Raw genomic sequence first — 15,012 nt, forward strand, 5'->3', positions numbered from 1 at the left:
AAACAAATGGAAAGGAACAAATTAATAATAATAATAATAAAAAGGTTTTATTATTATTGTTATTTATTATTATTAGATTGTTACGTTCCATTCGTTTTAATGTGGCATTTGTTATTGCAGATAATTTATAACTTCGGATAAATTCGTATTTGCTACTTTCACAAACAGCCAAATTTGAAAGGAAATTCCAATACCTATAATTTAATAGTTAATTATCTCAAATTTTACTGATTTTCTTTCTTTTTTTCAGATTTTTCGTATTTTTGGATTTTTGAATTTCCGAATTCTGAAAATTCAGAAATTCAGAATTCGAAAATTCGGAAATTCGAAAAATTCGGAAATTTGAAAATTTGAAAATTCGGACATTTGAAATTTCAGAAATTTGGAAATTCGAAATTCTGAAATTTCGGAATTAACTAATTTGTCAAAATTCGTTAAATGAATTCGGAACTAAACAAATTTGCACATGCGCACACCTATGCGGCTAGTGTTAAACAGTTGGTCTCATCTCTATATCTGATACGTCCTGCTGGAGAGCTTGTTCTTTTGAAAAACAACAGACTTACTGGCAGGATCACCAGGCAAAATAGAAGAAAGTAAGCCTAAAAAAAAAAAAAAAAAAAAAAAGAAAACGAATGCAGCCATCATACCTGAGCAATGGTAATCTGCAATATAATAAATGATGGCTTTTGGGTTTTATACCTCTTTAAATCATCGGAATGTCGTTTGATAATATGAATTATGAATGTAATGTGAATCATGAGTTGGCACCGGTTCCAGATACGTCTCATAAATCACAGATGTGTAGCAACAAAAACGGTGTCATTTCGCACCTCCCAACTTTTTGAGGGACACCTATTAACAAATGTATGTAGGCATAGGACACATAGGACACACCCCCTGCCACTCCCCCTTAAAGGAGAATCACACACACAAAAAGATTAGTTAAACCCACAAGTGCTCTTTTTACCACTGCTGTTCCTTTATTAGAGGTTTGGAAATGTACAAATGTAGCAATGTAGAAATTGGAGGAAAGGTTTAGTGCTGGGAAACACTTTTTAAAAGAAAATAATGCATTTTATATAGATCAGACCAGTGGCGGCCCGTCCATAGAGGGTGCACGGGCACCGCCTCCACTATCCATGCGTCCGACCCCCTAATCTAAACGCAGGGCACCGGACGCATGGATTCCAATTGGATTTTTTTTTTTTTTGAAGCACATGATTAAAGCCAGATGCTCTGATTGGCTTAAAAATGAGGGTGGGCTCGGAGTGCAGAGCACTGCGCCCTGAGCCCACCCAGTTGTGTGACAATAGCGAAATGAATATTCGCTATCGTCACAATGATTCTTCTCCTGGCCAATCAGGAAGTGGGTCGCGAGGCCCGTTTCCTAATTGGCCAGAAGGAGAAGAGTTTCAGCTGGTCTAGGAGGAGGGAGGAGATGCCGTGATGTTGAGGAGAAGCAAGGGGTAAGGGGTAAGGGCACCATAGATGGGGTAAGTGCCATGCCGGAAAACGGCCGACCGACCGGGGGCTGTGCGCAGTGGGTGAATGGGGGGTTGCGGATGGCCTGAACGGGGGGTTTGCTGCAGGTGCACTGTTAGCCAGCCCCCCCAGAAATATACCACCAGCCGCCAATGGATCAGACCAAAATGAGGGACAAATGAGAAGGAAAGAAGGACAGAGGTTCCAAATCATATGGCTGCATATGATGGGCACAGTGTCTGCATATGATGGGCACATTGGCTGCATTTGATGGGCACAGTGGCTGCATTTGATGGGCACAATGGCTGCATATGATGGGCACAATGGCTGCATATGATGGGCACAAGTGGCTGCATTTGATGGGCATATGTGGCTGAATATGATGGGCACAAATGGCTGAGTTTGATGGCCACAATGGCTGCATATGATGGGCACAAGTGGCTGCATTTGATGGGCACATGTGGCTGCATATGATGAGCACAAGTGGCTGCATTTGATGGGCATATGTGGCTGAGTATGATGGGCACAAGTAGCTGAGTTTGATGGCCACAATGGCTGCATATGATGTGCACAAGTGGCTGCATTTGATGGGCACAAGTGGCTGCGTATGATGGGCACAAGTGGCTGCATTTGATGGGCACAAGTGGCTGCATTTTATGGGCACAAGTGGCTCCATTTGATGGGCACAGTGGCTGCATATGATGGGCACAAGTGGCTGCATTTGTTGCGCACAAGTGGCTGCATTTGATAGGCACAAGTGGCTCCATTTGATGGGCACAAGTGGCTGCATATGATGGGCATAGTGGCTGCATTTGATGGGCACAGTGGCTGCGTTTGATGAGCACAATGGCTGCATATGATGGGCACAAGTGGCTGCATTTGATGGGCACATGTGGCTGTTTATGATGGGCACAATTGGCTGCATTTGATGGGCACAGTGGCTGCGTTTTATGGACACGATGGCTGAATATGTTGGGGCACAAGTGGCTGCATTTGATGGGCACAAGTGGCTGCATATGATGGGCACAAGTGGCTGCATTTGATGGGCACAAGTGGCTGCATTTGATGGACACAAGTGGCTCAATTTGATGGGCACAGTGGCTGCATATGATGGGCACAAGTGGCTGCATATGATGGGCACAATGGCTGCATATGATGGGCACAGTGGCTGCATATGATGGGCACATGTGGTTGCATATGATGTGCACAAGTGGCTGCATTTGATTGGCACAAGTGGCTGCATTTGATGGGCACAGTGGCTGCATATGATGGGCACAAGTGGCTGCGTTTCATGGGCACAGTGAGGATGCAATTGATGGGGGGGATGTTTCAGTATTTTTCCGTTTGTTTGCGCACCAGCCGCCACTGCTCCTCACCATCTGTTTTAGCCTACAAATGCGCAAATGCAGGGAGATTTACTTGAATGCGGCACATTCAGCTGTCGGTACTGCCCACCAAATGCAGCAGTGGGTATACATTTTGCTGTTGTATAATGCAATGCATGGTGGCCATATGTGCTACCCACTCCAGCCACTGTGTTCAGTTAAGAGGGTGGTCAGGGGAGGTAAAACCGTGGCTCAAATGCTTTTCTCTACACTACAACTGTAAAGTAAGCCTTGCTGTCCATTGCGTTTTTTGGGTTTTTTTTTTTTTTTCATTTTTGGGGGTACTGCAAATTCCTCTTAATGGGACCCACTATACAAACCTGACTTTTTCTTTTAAAGTCACTCTGTTGCTAGCCAAATGTGCTTCAAATCAGTTAATAAAAAAAAACGTTGGTCAGTAAAAGTACAACTACATTTGTTTATATAATCACACACATAGGTTAGACTTGATGGACTTGTGTCTTTTTTCAACCTCACCTATAGGGATGAGCCGAACGCCCCCCTGTTCGGTTCACACCAGAACATACAAACAGGAAAAAAGTTCGTTCGAACATGCGAACACCGTTAAAGTCTATGGGACACGAACATGAATAATCAAAAGTGCTAATTTTAAAGGCTAATATGCAAGTTATTGTCATAAAAAGTGTTTGGGGACCTGGGTCCTGCCCCAGGGGACATGGATCAATGCAAAAAAAAGTTTTAAAAACGGCCGTTTTTTCAGGAGCAGTGATTTTAAACATGCTTAAAGTCAAACAATAAAAGTGTAATATCCCTTTAAATTTCGTAGCTGGGGGGTGTCTATAGTATGCCTGTAAAGGGGCGCATGTTTCCTGTGTTTAGAACAGTCTGACAGCAAAATGACATTTTGAAGGTAGAAAAAATTATGGAAAAGTAAAAAATGGGAACTCACCCAAAACTTTAAGAAGTTAACAGAATGCAGACTGTCCACTAGAGGGCGCATATGAGGCAGCACAAAGCTGTATTTATGTGATACAATGTATCTGTATTGTTGCAGCTTCTAGTTACTTTGTATAAACTGATGATAGAGTTAACCAAAACAAAAAAAATAAAATAAATAAACTGCGGATAGGCACGTGTTGAAAAAGGCATAAAAAAATGGGAAAGCGGCAGTGGCATCTCCAGCTTTCATATTTAGGAGGGCACATGGGGGGACAAGGACAAAAGTAGGGGGGCAACTATAAAATGCAATCATATATATATATATATATATATATATATATATATATACATATATATACACACATATATATATATATATATTTATTTATTTATTTGGGATGACCCAAACACCCCTGGTTTGGTTTGCAACAGAACCTGCGAACGGACTGAAAGTTCGCACGAACGTTAGAACCCCATTGACGTCTATGGGACTCGAACGTTCGAAATCAAAAGTGCTCATTTTAAAGGCTAATTTGCATGGTATTGTCCTAAAAAGGGTTTGGGGACCCGGGTCCTGCCCCAGGGGACATGTTTCAATGCAAAAAAAACTTTTAAAAACGGCCATTTTTTCGGGAGCAGTGATTTTACTGATGCTAAAAGTAAAAAAAAAAAAGTGAAATATTCCTTTAAATATCATACCTGAGGGGTGTCTATAAAGCCCTGTAAAAATGCCTGTAAAGTGGCGCGTGTTTCCTGTGCTTAGAACAGTCCCTGCACAAAATTACATTTTTAAAGGAAAAAAAGTCATTTAAAACTGTATGCGGCTTTAATGTAATGTCGGGTCCTGGCAATATGGATGAAAATCAGTGAGACAAATGGCATGGGTACCCCCCAGTCCATTACCAGGCCCTTTGGGTCTTGTATGGATATTAAGGGGAACCCCGCACCCAAATTAAAAAAGGAAAGGTGTGGGGCCCCCAGGCCCTATATACTCCGAACAGCAGTATACAGGCGGTGCAAACAAGACAGGGACTGTAGGCTTGTTGTTAAGTAGAATCTGTTTGTAATTTTGAACTGGTACATTTTTTTTTTTTACAAGAAAAGAACTGGTACATTTTTAACGTGTAGCTCCAGTCAAAAAATCTATTTTAAGCTTTTTGGGAAAACATAGGGAAGGAGTATCACTCCTGTGACATTTGTTTTGCTGTCTGTGCTCCTCTTCAGAAGATTTCACCTCACTTTTTGTCCCAATGACAAATGTTTTTTGAAAATGTGGGTTTTTTTGTGAAACAAGGATTGGTGATAAAGCATCAGTGGAAAGGAGAAACGTTTTTCCCATATTAACTCTTACAGGAGAGAATTTCCCTTCCATTTCATCTCACTTCCTGTTGTCTCCTTCCGTTTGCAAGTAGGAGTTGTTTGTAAGTTGGATGTTTGAAAGTAGGGGCCTGCCCTATATACTCTGCAGAAATTTGGGCCTTAGGTGTTGTTGTGGCCACAACACTGTAAGCCCTCACAGGGCCCTGCTGTGAAATATTAGATCAAGAATTGTAATTACATGCCCCTGTTGAACAGGGGCAGAAAAATTGGGCCTTTGGTGGTGGTGGTGGTGGTGCCACAACACTGGAACCCCTCACAGATGCTCTAGTTGGAGCGCAGGAACTAGCCTTGCTGCAAAGAATTGCATCAAAAATTATAATTACATGCCCCTGTTAAACAGGGGCTGAAAAATTGGGCCTTAGGCACTGGTGCTGGTGCCACAACACTGCAACACCTCACAGATACTCTAGTTGGAGCGCAGGAACGAGCCCTGCTGCAAAGAATTGCATGAAAAATTGTAATTACATGCCCCTGTTAAACAGGGGCTGAAAAATTGGGCCTTAGGACTGGCGGCGCCCAGAACCAAAAATGTTCTTACAAGCTATCATCATGATCATTGAGGAGGAAGAGGATAATTACTCACTATAATAGGATAGTCACTCAGCATCAGCATAGGCAGTCTTTGAAGGGATCTGACATTTCAAAAAAATGTATTCGGTTACATCAGCATCAGGTGCGTCGTAGCTGGTGGTGATCCAAGACTGATTCATTTTTAGGAATGTCAGTCGATTGACCGAGTATGGTGATCCATCCTCAAGAACCAGTAACCCAGAGGATTTTTGGTGGGAAAGGTGTCCAAGTCAGATCTTGCCCCTAGGTATTCCTGCACCATGTAAAACAGACGCTGGCGATGGTTGCTGGAACCGATCATACCTTGGGGCTGCGTACTAAAAAATTGTCTGAACGCATCGGTCAGACGGCCACCTTCTCCACCGCTCCTTCTTTGACTGACCGAAGCCAAAGCAACACGTTGTCCAGAAACAGGAGTTTGTAACCTCCCAGTCTCTAGGAACGCGTTGTACAGACCTTTCTGCAAGGCCTCCCAAAGATGTTTCACCCTCTGCTCCCTCTGCAATGACAAGATAAGGTCCGCAACCTTACCCTTGTAACGTGGATCAAGGATGGTTGCCAGCCAGTATTGTTCCTTCTCCTTGATACCACAAATACGAGGATCCTTCTGCAGGCTTTGCAGGATCAGGGAAGCCATGCAGCGTAGGTTTGCTGAGGCATTCAGACCGGAGTCCTCTGGGTCACTAAGGAAGACATGATCCGCAGCCACCTTCTCCAGCCATGTACAAGTCCATGTGTTTCTTGGGACTGTAAATGATCCCTTAAAGACTGCTGCTGATGCTGTCTCAGGCCCTTTAGCGCTTCTGCTATAATCTTTTTTTTAACTTCTTTGTTTTTAAATTGTTTTTAACAAAAAGAGCAAATATTCAAGTCAGTCATTTACACAACACATATTTCCTCATTTATAAATGTTATATGAATACAAATATTTTACAGTAGTTAACAAAGGTATAAAGGTAACCAATTAACAAAATTATATAAGATACAAGTTAGCAGGTCTCGCCTAGTCTGGTTAGGATCCTGCTGTAGGCGTATACCCATCAACGTGTTATTTTCAATATTTAAGATGCAAAATCAATTTATCTGTAGTTTGAGCTAGGTAATAATAGAGTTAAAGTTTACAATTTTTTAGGTAATAAGAAGCTCTATGGTGGATCATCCAAGCTTGCCATTTTTTTTAAATTAGTTGTAGAGAAGTTTTTGTATGCCAGCATTAGTTCGTATTGTGCCTGAATATTTAATCTAGCAATAACCTCGGATAAGTTGGGAGCTTCAGAGGATTTCCATAGACTGGAAATTGTGATTCTGGCTGCTATCAGTGTATGGGCAACTATTGTTCTATAACTTATAGGGTGTATGTCAAGATTTATTCCTAGAAGAGCCATGGCAGGAGTGAGATCAATCAGATTGCCAGTAAAATCCACTATAAATGCTGAGACAGTTGTAATGGAAATTTGTAAGTTCTGTATATAATTGTATTGTATTGTATTTTGTATGTATTGCACATTGCCCTCACTGTGCACACAGCACTAATAATGTTTTCAGTAAATGTTTACATTCTTTCGAGTCCTGATTAGAATAAGCCTGCCTATGTAACTCCCCTTGTTACCATAAACGTACAATTGTAATATTAATGTGATACCTACGTAATCATGTACATAAAAACCTTCAATTGTGTCATAATAAAGCAGAACAGTTATTTTGAAAGAAGCTGAACGTATCTTTTGTGTCTGTTCCCTACTGCAGTAGTTATTATTAATTTGGAACCACTAATCAATATGAGGATAGGAGTTGCCTATCATCAATTTAACTGAGTCAGGATGGCGAGCTTTGCCTTAGGAGGGGATTCCAGGTGACCCTGAGTATCCGAAACGAGGAGCTTGAGACGATCCAGGAATTTCTGATAATCAGCCGGCTGAGGTAAGCCTTTTGCTTACATTTGAGTTATCAGACTTCCTGGATCGGTAAGGCATTTTCGGGACAAAGGGTACCTATTTTACTCCCCTTAATCGAACTGTATTGATTGGTGGTTATATGTTATGTTGTCCCTGTCTATTGTCCATTGGAGTGTTATAGATAAGAAAGGGAAGAATAGTGCTGTTCACAGGTATATGTAGTACATCTGCTAGATAAAGTAGTTTAGAGGCAAGAGGGTATAGGCACACATAGAGAAGAGAGAAGACTGGCCAGTCATTATGGACATTGAATTAAGTAAGGGAATGAAGGGTAAGAGACCCTCAAAAATGCTCAGCGCAAGAGGAGCGCTATATATGAACCGAAGGTGTGGTTCCGCCTATACTGAGCCCCTAGATTAATGGTTAAAGTTGACAGTGATCCACATTGGATAACTGGGTTACCAAGGTCCACAGGGACTAAGAATCATGCAGAGTAAACAGCTAGAGAAACCGCTATCTATGGGAGCAGGATGGATCAAGGGTGACATTAACACTAGACAGAAAGGGACATTTTCATGTTAAGTTGTGGGATGAATTTGGGGTCAGGCACTACAACTAGTAAAAGTCAGAAACAGAGAAATGAGAGGTAAAACAGAATACTTTATATGTTGTCAGAGAGGGAAGATGGGATGAGCACTCTGGCTGCCCATCTGATCATAGAAGCTAGATATAAAAGATATCTGAACAAAATAAGGAATGCAGAATTTATACAGGAAAATATTAAAGAGTTAAAAGAAAGTGAGAGAACGATATGCATGTGTTGTGTACAAATGGGAAAATGTAAGCGATTTTAGAGAGATATTGGTGTATGTGTGTGCGAATGCTGGGACCTTTCGTTCTATTGCTTGTGTGTGTCATGTATGCAGATGTGACCCCCTCCTTTGTGCTCTCATGAAAGAAATGTGGCTGGGATGAGAGGTCAGTGATAAGCTGGAAGGACACCATGCCAATTTCTGTTTTTTAGACAAAACATTTATAACAAAATGTGCCGGGTTAACGAATCTAATGGTAAACAATGCGATCACAATTATTTTGAATCTGTTTTCCAAACATGGTAAAATGAAGGTTACATTTAACCGTGTATTACACAAATTGAATATCCTTTGATAGTGGAAACAGTGCACTTAAAAAAGGGAAATTAAGTAAAATTAAGTAATAATGAGTATTCATTTCTAATATGAGTTTAACAATTTTATTAATAATATAGATATATTGAAACTGGTTTAGACAACCTTTGGTTGGAAATGAAATTCAGGTTAATGGGGAAATTTGTAATGAATGAGATTAGTTTAGTTTAAGATAACAATTTTGTAATTTTACATTTATACAATAAGACTTTATTGAGAGAAAAAAAAGATTAAGATGAGGTTGTTATTTTGAATAAAGATGCCATAATATTTAACAAAGCCAAGATGGATGGGATACATAAGAAGTTCTTCTACAAAAATGAAATTTTAAGGTTTTTGATAATAACTTGATGTGCGGTCCATGATGTGAGAGTAATAATAAATAAAATTTAAATATAACAGACCCATCACATCAAGTCCACACACCCTGTTAGGATAGATGCCGCCTGCAGCCAGTTGTTTTATAGTTTTTGATGCTTTCTGGTCCATCATACAGATTGTTGATCCTTTTGTTTTATTTATTTTTATTTTTGAAATCCAAAGCAGAATGTGTGGATTGTGAAATGATGTGCCCCTTATTCTTGTAAGTACAGTGGTATAAGCAGAAGAATAGTTTTGGATTTATGGGCATCTCTGCATGACCGCAGGGTATTGTTATCATTTATTATAATATTGCCAGGAAAAAGTTGTCTTTTGAAACATGAAACTGGAGTTCTTACACAAATAGTGTGATAGAAAACAAGCCATTGTAATATATTTATGCAAGCTGGACCCAGTAATGAAGGGTTCACCCCGATATATCAGAGCTGTAGCTTTTATGCAAAGGTGCTATTAGACAAAGTTAGATATTGTTTTGGTCAAACATTTAATTTTTAATGGTCCGACATTCTGTGCAGCAAATTTACAGCTAACTAAATGTTTGTCTAATGAAAGGTTTAAAATATGAGTTTGTTTATGTACAAATCTAACAATGAAAAATGCGTACATTTATTCAAAAGAAAGGAAAAGACGCATGTGTTAAATTGATGACATAGGAATCAGCTGCTGTGAGCCCAGTGCAGGACACACTCCCTGAAGACCCAGATATTTAAATTTTTGTAGAGAGTAGAGTATGCAGTTTATCACCCAGAAGGATACTCTGTATTCAAAGTCATTGGATCTTTTTTCCCCAGCTCAAGAAGCAGAGCTCCATGTTTTAGCAAAGCCTGTGAGCTATAAAAAGAGTGTATATTTATATAGATAGTCGAGATATAGAGAGCTTTTGGTTCCATTTGAAGGGCCAGAAGTTTGTTTTTACTTCGGCAGGTAAACCAACCAAGCATGCCAAGTTAATTTGATTGGCTGTTTTCAGCCTTCCAGCTTCTTGCTGAGGTAACCATATTAACTTTCACACATGGAAGCAGACCAGGCGACTAAGGATGCTGCATTTACAGCCCCGGACACTTGATGGGTCTGTGCAACTCACAGATTCCACCCTAGTTCTGGCCCAGTATAGCTGGGATTAATAATTCAACTTTAAGGACCCCAGAACGAGAAGAACAAGTGGTCCACAGGGGGCAACTTCTTATGAAACAGGACTTTGGAAAAGGTGATCATTTATGTCTGCCAGCCACTCTTTTCCCTCCAGCTTGACACATGGACCGTGTCATCAGTCACAAGCAGTTATGGCTGCCTTAGTAAATGAGCATGGGATAGAGCCAGGGTTCACCACAGTTGTTTTTATAACATACCACTTCTTGTTTTACCTGTTACCAAAGGTGTTACCAAAAGCTGAACATCCCTTCCAGAGATTACAAAAAAGATATATCCAGATGTCCAAGTTAGGATCTTACAAGTATGCATTTTGTCTGTATGGACATGTTTTTTGGATGTCCAGTGGCAAATGCTACTGCAAAGGCCACAGTAAAAAGTGTTATCAGAAGTAGTTTGTAAGTACATAGTGCAGAAAGTACAGAGAGTAACAGAGGAAATCATTTTTTATAGGAGAGTCCTTACTAGAAGTTTTGAGGTTTTATTTTTACACCCCTTACCGTCTACAATGTAGTGGACAAAGTAGAGTAAGAATCTAGAAAACTTTTGCCTGAATGTTTTCTTATATTTTATCAGGCCCCTAAGGGGGATGTTGGACTCTCTCCCTATGGGATTTGGTTTGGGAGTGTGTTACTCACTTGCTTATATTTTGTCTCAGCAGCTGAAGTCCTCCATTTGGATCTCACAGAGAAAGTTGCTGATCTTTTAAGGTTTTTTGACAAACTCATTTATGTGTTTTCTCCCCAATTCCAGATCCTAAAAGTTTGGAAGGATCTAAAACTAAAGCCAGGTGACTTGTGGATTGTTAAGAGACATTTATATATAAGGAAATGTTTGGAGACTCAATACAGCATCTATTTCATGTACAGTTTTTGCAAAACTTGAAGGAAAAGTCACCTGGATCCACACCAGACACTGCAAAAATGACTAAATTAAAGAAATCTCTGTGTTTGATTTGTTTCCCTCTTGTGATCACAGTCTAGGGTACTTTTTGATTCAATTACTTTAATTGTAAGGGATATATATATTTGAAAAATAGTTTAGCCATGTTGAAGTCATATTTGTCTTTTGTATGTCTTCCATTTTATGTAGAATTGTCTGTGTTTACATATGCTGATAAGTCAGCATGTCCACAATTCAGCTAGAAGGCCATTCTGGCCACAGGAGTATACAGCCAGTACTCTGTAAATATGTCTTATCAATCATTTGTTTTTCACAATGAAAAGTCATTTTGTAATGAAAAAGTTGCTCAGCTATTATTTTCTCCACAATGGAGTTTTTTGCCTCTTTGGCCAGGACTACCTCCACCTAAGCGTGTGGAGGTTCCAGGTTAAAGGTGATAGCAGGTATGGTTAGTGATCAAAATATTGATCAAAAGAGGGGAGACTGTAATGGAAATTTGTACGTTCTGTATATAATTGTATTGTATTTTGTATGTATTGCACACTGCCCTCACTGTGCACACAGCACTAATAATGTTTTCAGTAAATGTTTACATTCTTTCGAGTCCTGATTAGAATAAGCCTGCCTATGTAACTCCCCTTGTTACCATAAACGTACAATTGTAATATTAATGTGATACCTACGTAATCATGTACATAAAAACCTTCAATTGCGTCATAATAAAGCAGAACAGTAATTTGGAAAGATGCTGAGCGTATCTTTTGTGTCTGTTCCTTACTGCAGTAGTTATTATTAATTTGGAACCACTAATCAATATGAGGATAGGAGTTGCCTATCATCAATTTAACTGAGTCACAGTATTCCAGAAACTATGTACGTTTTAACAGCTCCATAGGGTATGGTGAAGATTTCCAATTTGATCATTACATCTCCAACAAATCGGTGAAGCTGAGGGATATATTTTTGATAACCTATATGGTGTCAGGTACCATCTATTTAGAATTTTTTGCAAGTTATCCCAATGGTCAGTACAAGAGGAAGCTTTCCTGGATAGTTATATTGCTTTCCTCTATTGGGCTCCTGTGAAAGACTGAGATAGATCTTTTTTCCCACTTAATCATATGGGGGTTTTTGTAGTCTATGGGGTATATGGTAAGGAGGTCATAAAATAATGAAATACCTCTTACTTTTTGGTCCTTATAGTTTGTTAGGTATTGCCAAATGGTGGTAGGGGTCGTTATATTGTTATGGGGATTGAAGTTCTTTAGTCTGGAACATTTTTCTATTTTACTTGATACTAATTCTTTGAATGTCAAAGGCAGTTCATCAAAGAAGTTGTATCCTTGTGTAACCCATTCTTTTGATGAATGGCGGATTTTGCAGTAATCTATTATTTTTATTGGCATTTGTAAATTATCATTAATGACCCAAGTTTTGGTTTTGGATAATATGTGTTTCCATGCTATCAGGGTGGCTTTAATACTGATTAAATTGGGTATGTTGATTTTTTTAAAGTAGGTAGCTAGCCAGCTAGATAGTGCATGCATGTCATGTCCTAGTGTTGCTTCTCTTTCAATATTTGTCCATAGTTTATCTTCTGAAGAGGAAAACCAGTGTTTCATTTGGTCTAGCAGTGAGGTATATTAGTTTTTAACTTCTGGTTAATCCCATTCCTCCTACGATTTTATTAGAAGTCAGAATAGAAAATGCAACTCTCGTTTTTTTTCCTATTCCATATGAAGTTTTTAAGTTTCTTATTCATTAGTGTGAAAAATTTGATGGGAATAATAATAGGGAGGGAGCAGAAATAATATAATATTTTTGGTAGTGTTTGCATTTTAAAGGCTGCTATTTTTCCTACCCAAGTGAGCTGTGTTTTCTGTATATTTTAGAGATCTTTTTGTATTATTTCTAGGAGTGCGGGGAAGTTTTTTTTTTTTTGGGGGGGGGGGTGGGTAGCTGAGTTTACTCCCTAGATATGATATAAAGTTTCATCCCAGATAAATCCATGTTTTTCACACATATTCTTGGTTTGGTCAGTAGTTAAATTCATTGGTAGCACATGACATTTGTTTTGATTTATTTTATAGTAGGATACTTTGCCGTAGTGTTCTAGTATATTTTGGGCAGCAGGTAATGATGTATCTGGGTTAGTTAATGATAAAATGATATCGTCCGCAAATAGTCCGATTTTGTGTTCATATTGTCCTATTTTTATAGCTTTAATGTTTGGGTTTATTCGTAATGATTCTATTGCTAGTGAAAATATAAGGGGGGATAAAGGGCACCCCTGTCTAGTCCCATTAGTTAGGTTGAATCTTTTTGAGATTGTGCCTGATGTAGATACTCTGGCTGAAGGTTATGTATAGAGGGACGTGATGGCTGAGTGTATAAATCCCTTGAGTCCAAATTTTGGTAATGACTTAGATATATAGTCCCAGTGCATTCTATCGAATGCCTTTTTGGCGTCTATAGCTAATAAAAGGGAGGGTGTTCTTTTGTTATCTATCTGGTTGATCAGGTTTAGTATTCTTCTTGTACTGTCTGGTGCTCGTCTTCCTTTAACCACTTGAGCCCCGGACCATTATGCTGCCTAAGGACCAGAGGTCTTTTTCCAATTTGGCACTGCGTCGCTTTAACTGCTAATTGCGCGGTCATGCAATGCTGTACCCAAACAAAATTTGCGTCCTTTTCTTCCCACAAATAGAGCTTTCTTTTGATGGTATTTGATCACCTCTGCAGTTTTTATTTTTTGCGCTATAAACGGAAAAAGACCAAAAATTTTGAAAAAAAATGATATTTTCTACTTTTTGTTATAAAAAAAAATCCAATAAACTAAATTTTAGTCATACATTTAGGCCAAAATGTATTTGGCCACATGTCTTTGGTAAAAAAAATGTCAATAAGCGTATATTTATTGGTTTGCGCAAAAGTTATAGCGTCTACAAACTAGGGTACATTTTACACAGCTTTTAGTTTATGACTGCCTATGTCATTTCTTGAGGTGCTAAAATGGCAGGGCAGTACAAACCCCCCCCCCCAAATGACCCCATTTTGGAAAGTAGACACCCCAAGGAAATTGCTGAGAGGCATGTTGAACCCATTGAATATTTATTTTTTTTGTCCCAAGTGATTGAATAATGACAAAAAAAAAAATATTTACAAAAAGTTGTCACTAAATGATATATTGCTCACACAGGCCATGGGCCTATGTGGAATTGCACCCCAAAATACATTCAGCTGCTTCTCCTGAGTATGGGGATACCACATGTGTGGGACTTTTTGGGAGCCTAGCCGCGTACGGGGCCCCAAAAACCAAGCACCGCCTTCAGGATTTCTAAGGGTGTAAATTTTTGATTTCACTCTTCACTGCCCATCACAGTTTTGGAGGCCATGGAATGCCCAGGTGGCACAAAACCCCCCCAAATGACCGCATTTTGGAAAGTAGACACCCCAAGCTATTTGCTGAGAGGCATATTGAGTCCATGGAATATTTTATATTTTGACACAAGTTGCGGGAAAGTGACACTTTTTTTTTTTTTTTTTGCACAAAGTTGTCACTAAATGATATATTGCTCACACAGGCCATGGGCATATGTGGAATTGCACCCCAAAATACATTTAGCTGCTTCTCCCGAGTATGGGGATACATGTGTGGGACTTTTTGGGAGCCTAGCCGCGTACGGGGCCCCGAAATCCAATCACCGCCTTCAGGATTTCTAAGGGTGAAAATTTTTGATTTCACTCTTCACTGCCTATCACAGTTTCGGAGGCCAT

This window comes from Aquarana catesbeiana, linkage group LG02 (assembly GCF_042186555.1).
Source record: "Aquarana catesbeiana isolate 2022-GZ linkage group LG02, ASM4218655v1, whole genome shotgun sequence".
In the NCBI taxonomy this organism is placed as follows: Eukaryota; Metazoa; Chordata; class Amphibia; order Anura; family Ranidae; genus Aquarana; species Aquarana catesbeiana.